The sequence below is a fragment of the Chrysochloris asiatica genome, unplaced genomic scaffold (assembly GCF_000296735.1).
Source record: "Chrysochloris asiatica unplaced genomic scaffold, ChrAsi1.0 scaffold00007, whole genome shotgun sequence".
Taxonomy (NCBI): domain Eukaryota; kingdom Metazoa; phylum Chordata; class Mammalia; order Afrosoricida; family Chrysochloridae; genus Chrysochloris; species Chrysochloris asiatica.
Window position 1 is genome coordinate 37,626,457 of NW_006408525.1, and position 6,049 is coordinate 37,632,505.

At 44.3% G+C, this 6,049-nt stretch overlaps 1 protein-coding gene across 1 annotated transcript in view; it reads right to left on the reverse strand.

Annotated features, from left to right (window-relative positions):
* The window catches only part of PRKCA (protein kinase C, alpha), a 532,565-nt gene that overhangs the window by 331,191 nt on the left and 195,325 nt on the right, over positions 1-6,049 (reverse strand). The window lies entirely within an intron of this gene.

A 6,049-nucleotide genomic window follows, 5' to 3' on the forward strand; every position in this document is an offset into this window, starting at 1 on the left:
AAAAAAAAAAAAATGTACGCATATAGGCGACATCAAAATATTAACAGTCATTGGCTGGATTTCGTGGCATGAGATTATTGCCAGAGTGTAATTTTCAAAAAGTTGAAAGCCTGACTTTCAAACAAAGGCAGAATAAAGATATTTCAGAAAAGTGTTCACCTCAGTAATAAGGACACCAGTGAGAGGATAAAGCTGGGGTCCGAGTGTCCCAGTGGCTTAGCTGTTAGGCTTCCCCCAGCCGCTCTGTGGGTTGCCACAGAGATTCACAGTCTCAGAAACACTAAACAGCACTGCTCTGTCCTGTAATGGCTGCTATGACTCAGAAGGACTTGATGGCAGCCAAGTGTGGCTCAGACAAGAAGAGAGGCCACCAGGAAAGGCATTCTGAAATAGGTTTGCTGAGGCAGAGAGGGGGGAGTGAACACTGAGATTGCTGAGAGTAGGGAGTGATAACCATCGTCTAAAACAGACCACTGATAGTTACACAACTGGGTAGACATCTGAGGACTGAAAACCAATTCAGTGGGTAAATTGCACAGCACGTGAATCACACCTCAAAGTGATTTCAAAAGAAACTGAAAGCTAAATCCCCAAACCAGTGGGTGCATTACTCTTCATAATTTAATAATTCTTATGTGTTGTTGTTGTTGTTGTGAAGTGCTGTCTAGTCAGTTCCGACTCATAGCGACCCTGTATAGGGTTTCCAAGGAGTGACTGGTAAGCTTGAATCACGGACCTTGTGGTTCAAACTGACTTCACAGTCCAGCACATGTCTGAGCATAATATTAATATTACATGCTTTGTGCCTTATTTCCAAACTTTAATTTTTTCTTAAAATGTTTTTTATTTTTCCAAGATTTTTCCTTCTAGTCCTGAATTTTCTGAATTAAGCTGGAATATCAGCAACTCTAAAAACAATAAATAACAGACACATTCCAGGAACAGAAGACCCTTGGACCATCAAGGAAGAGGGCATACGCAGAATGTGGGACCCTATCCAGCGAAGCAGCGACACCAGAGATGGAAGCAGAGATGAGGACATGGAGACAGGGAGCAGCTGAGGACTCTAGATTTATGGAAAGAGAGGGACTGAAAGCTGGCAGCCAGGAGGCAGGCTTGCAGAATGTGCCCTTTGGTGATTTAAATTAGTATATATGCCTGAGTATTTAAAAAAAAAAAAAAAGCTAAAATGAATAGAGAGAAATACTGTGAACTGATGGTATATGGAGGGGATTATAACCATTGTAATGAAACAAAGTATATGATTTGTTGAATGTAAAACTGACGATCCAATGTGCCCTTTGGTGATTTAAATTAGTATATATGCCTGAGTATTTAAAAAAAAAAAAAAAAGCTAAAATGAATAGAGAGAAATACTGTGAACTGATGGTATATGGAGGGGATTATAATCATTGTAATGAAACAAAGTATATGATTTGTTGAATGTAAAACTGATGATCTGCCCTGTAAACTTTCACTCAAATCCAAAAAGAACTTAAAAATCATTTCTAACTGGCTATATTTGCAGCTTGTCAGATGAGCACAAAGCGTGCTCAACTTGAGTGGGTGGCAGGGCTGTGTTCTGTGCCCTGGCCCTCACTCATCCCCACGTGATCTTCAGCAGGTTAACCTCAGAACCTCCATTTCTCCAAGTCCAAAATGGAAACTGACAGTAAAACCCACCCTACAGGGTTGTGTTAAGAACTCAAGACCAGAAAACCCTGATTCTTACTCATGACAACCCCATGTGTGTCAGAGTAGAACTGTGTTTCCTAGAGTTTTCAATGGCTTGTGTGTGTGTGTGTGTGTGTGTGTGTGTAAGTAGTTCAATCTCCTGAGGTTCCTGTAGGCGGACTCAAACCACCAAATTTTCATCTAGCAGCTTGACTATCTTAACAGTTTGTACCACCCAGGCACAAGGACTAAGAAGAATAGTATAACTTAAGTGTCCAGCCAAAACCTAAGGCGTAACATTCTTTCTCCAGGTCCCCAAGCAGAGAGGAAAAAAAGCAGACTGATAAAGAGGAAACCCTATATGGGGTTGTTATGAGTCGGAACCAAGGTGATGACAGTTAACAACAATAACCTATTTTATGTGGCGCCAAAAAAACAATCTAGGCCTAGTGACTATGCTGCACTAAGTAACAAGTGACTAGACTGATAAAAAAGAAATGCGGAGTCATTTTATAAGAAGACAAAAAGTAAATAGAGTCTGACTGACAAGGAAATCGATGATTAGAAGGAACAAGAAAGCTTGAGCCTCAGGCAACTGTCACCTTAAGCAGGCCAGTGAAGGGTTGTGTTTATTTCCTAAGAACAGAGAAAACATGAGCGTCAACAGGGCCGTAGCTTCCAGACTGAGGCAGGACGATGACTGCCTCTCACCACTTTCTTCAGGCCATCCTCACTTCCACCAAAGACCAGGTGTTGACAGAGTCTTGGCCCAGCTAGTCTAGACCAGGCAATGTCTTGGCTGATATCCCCTGGTGCCCCCGCCCCCTCAGCCCAGGTGTTCCACATAAATCAGGCATGGCAGGAAGCTCCGCTTGACCAGAAGGAGAAGGAAGAGGCATCATAGTGGGGAGAAGCATGTGCCCCAGACAGACAGGCCAGCAGGGTTTGCCTGACCACCCTTCTTCAAGATGGACAGATGAGTGCCCACACATGTAAATCATACAAGTCCAGGAGGGTTAAGAAAGGAGGTCAAAAGCCTTGACTTCAGAGAGGCAGGGAGTGATGGCGGATAGGTTAGAGGTGCAGTGAAGTTAGCCATCAGTGAGACCACAGAATACCAGGTGAAGAGGGTTCAGGGCAGAGCTCCAAAACTCTGAACCACATATTTACGAATATTTAAACAGTTTGAAGGCTTATAGCTAGTGGAACTTATAGCGGGAGTAAGAAATTGCGTATTTTTTAATCTGCTGGGCTCGGTGCCCCAGAGCTGATAACTTAGGCGAGACCAAATGGCAAGGCCAAGCAGAGCAGCAGACCCACCACGGAATAACGCCGCGGGACCCTCAGAGCAAAGGTAGACAATACACTTGGTGGGTTTTGCTTTGTTGTGATTTTTTTTTTTTTCTTTTTTGTATCTGTTCATTGGCCCCCCACTGTTTGCACACCTCCATTCTGATGACTAGAGGGGGAGCCTGAGTGAGTGGACACCCCTCACCCCCACCAATGGTGGATTCTTCTGCCACACATGCACATGGACACTCTCAGCCCAAGAGCCGGCTCTTATTGTTTTTTTAATAGCAAAAAGGCCAGAACAAGGGGTGTGGAGACGAAAAGAGAGTTTAAAAACAAAAAAGGCCAAAATGTAAATTAAATCCTGAGGTTAAACAACAACCAACAGTGGCATCGTGAAATGTATCGTGCGGCTTTGAGGGCAAGAAGTTGAAAGAAGACATTAAAGTCATACTCATATTAGACTATAGATTTTTTTTTCTTCTCGCCAGTATCCAGTCTAGTTTTTCTGTTGTTGGGTGTTTTTTTTTTTTCTTTCTTGTTTTTTTGCTGTTGCTGTTTTGCGCTCCCCCTTTTAACTTTGGGGGACTCTTTCTCTCCCTATAGTACCCAAGAAGAGACAGCAACTGCTAGAAAACTGTCTACAAAACACCAAAGTACGAGAGACAGTGTCTCACCATCCTCACTTCTAAGAAACATTCTGACTGTACTTCCTCCAAGAGAGATGTCTTTGCTCTTCTGATGTTGTTGTTGTGTGCCGTGGAGTCGGTTTTGACTCATAGCAACCCTGTACATGGTTTCCGAGGCTGTAAATCTTTACAGGAGCAGAAAGCCTCCTATAGGTTTCCCACAGAAGAGCTGGTAGCTTCGAACTGCTGACCTTGAGGTTTGCAGCCCGATGTGTAACCACTATGCTACCAGAGCTCCTTTGGTCTTCTGATAGTTCCTGGTATATTCAATGTGCTTTGCCAGCACCATAATCCAAAGGCATTGATTCCTATTGGGTCTTTCTTATTATCCAGTAAGAGTAGCAGTCTAATAGTGCTCTAAATAAATCACTGCATTTAGTAAAAATGAGGAAAGAGTGATTCAGAAAGGACAGGGAAATTGCATTAGCACATAGCTCATATGAGGTGAGGCTGGCATGAGGGTCAGGCTTTTAACACGACATTAGCACCTTGGATTGAAACCGTCCCTCCATGAGTAGTAGCTCCTGTGGTTATCATTCTGGGGGGTGATGAGTAATGAAGGTGTTCTCATTTTCCTTGCTGTCAACACTCGGATTTGAACAGGAGACTGCAAAATGCTTGGCTCGACAGAGGGACTTGGTGGTCACTGAGGGTCTGGTGCTACAGGGAAAGGCTCTGGAACACGGGTGTGATGACACAATCCTAAACTGGGCAGCATAGCTCCAGCTGAGAGGAGCAGGTGGGTAGCAGAACGTTTTAAATAAGCAAGCCAGGACAAGCCTATGAAATCCCCACAGGTGTGAAGAAGCAAGCAAGAAAACAGGCAAAGCAAAGCTGCTGGCCAATCACAGAGCATGAGAGTTCTGGTCCTGGGCAGAGGAATAGGCACAGGCGCCAACGCTGACCCGTGATCTAGGTCAAAAGATTGATGTGAAGCGAGCCCACCTGTACAGCCAGGTAGAACAGTCTCAAGCCAAAGCAGCAGAGAATGAGGAGGTAGGGGTTGATCTCTGATGCTCTGTGTGTGTGTGTGTGTGTAGAACAGTCTCAAGCCAAAGCAGCAGAGAATGAGGAGGTAGGGGTTGATCTCTGATGCTCCCAGTAAGGAGGAAGTGGAGGAAAGGTGTGCTGCAGGGCTCGGATGCCACCACAAATTGGGCAAGTCTGGGTGCAAGCACTCCAGATGGTGGGAGAAGACAACCCAGCCTCTAAAAAGCCCCCATTTTCTTTAGAAATAAAAAAAGAATCAACAGTTATTACACATGTAATCCCATTCTCTCATTCCTTGAAATCAGGGATCCACACAGAATCCCAATAAAACGGGCCTCATTTCCAAAACCCTCCTTTGCAAGAAGGTGCTTCAGTGAAGCACGGCTTTGTGGGTAAAAGTACTGAAGAGAAGTGAGTCTGGTTAATTTGAAGATATTCACCCAAGTGACTTGACATGACAGAAACTCTGCCAATTTTTCATTTTTGTTTTTGGCAAATGAACACACCCAACCCAAAGGAAATAGGAGGTCGGTTTGTGGAAATTCCTCGTAGTGGATTTCTACTCCCTTGATACAGAGAATATTGAAGAAATGTTAGTATGATTCATGGGCTCTAAGTCCCTGTAATGCCTTAGATTATATCTACACGGTTACTCTCATGGAAGAGTGGCACAGTGGTCAAGCCCTCAGCTGCTAACTGAAATGTTTGAACGCAGCTGGCAGCTCCTCGGGAGAAAGACCTGGAGATCTCCCATACAGATGATAGTCTAGAAGACCCTATGGGGCAGTTCTATTCTGCCATGTGGGGTCACTATGAGTCAAAACACAGTCAACAACAGCAACGCCCATTAAGCAAAAGCCAGGACATCTGTGCATGGGCTTGGTAGATTACAAGCAGAAGTGACCTCCCTGTCAGGTGACACAGATCCTAGAACAAGCAAGACAACGTTTGACCCTTCAAGACATCACCCAATGTGGACCACCTGGAGTTTGTGAATGAAAAGCCTACAACAATTGGCCAAAGCTGGATGCTTCTGCGTCTGCTGCGGAAGTTCCTCTCCTTAACGTCTGGAGCAGCTGAATATGTATTTGCCCCACCCACACTTCTGAGTGGTTCACAGGTGACCCTAGAAGCAAGTAAGCTCCTTTTCACCTGTGGTCAAGCCCACTTTCCCCACACCTTCCCCCAAAACTGAGTAGGGATGTGAGTGAGAAGAGTGACCCAGCCGGAAATGCTGTCCTCTGTGGGTTTCAGGGTTGTTGTTGTTTTTTTTTAAATGTTTATTGTGAATTATGTGATAGTTTACATGGGAGAACATTAGCTTTACATTCATCCTATCATATATCGTTTCATTGCCATGGTTACAATCCCCTCAACGCATCATCAACCAACCAAAGGGTATACCC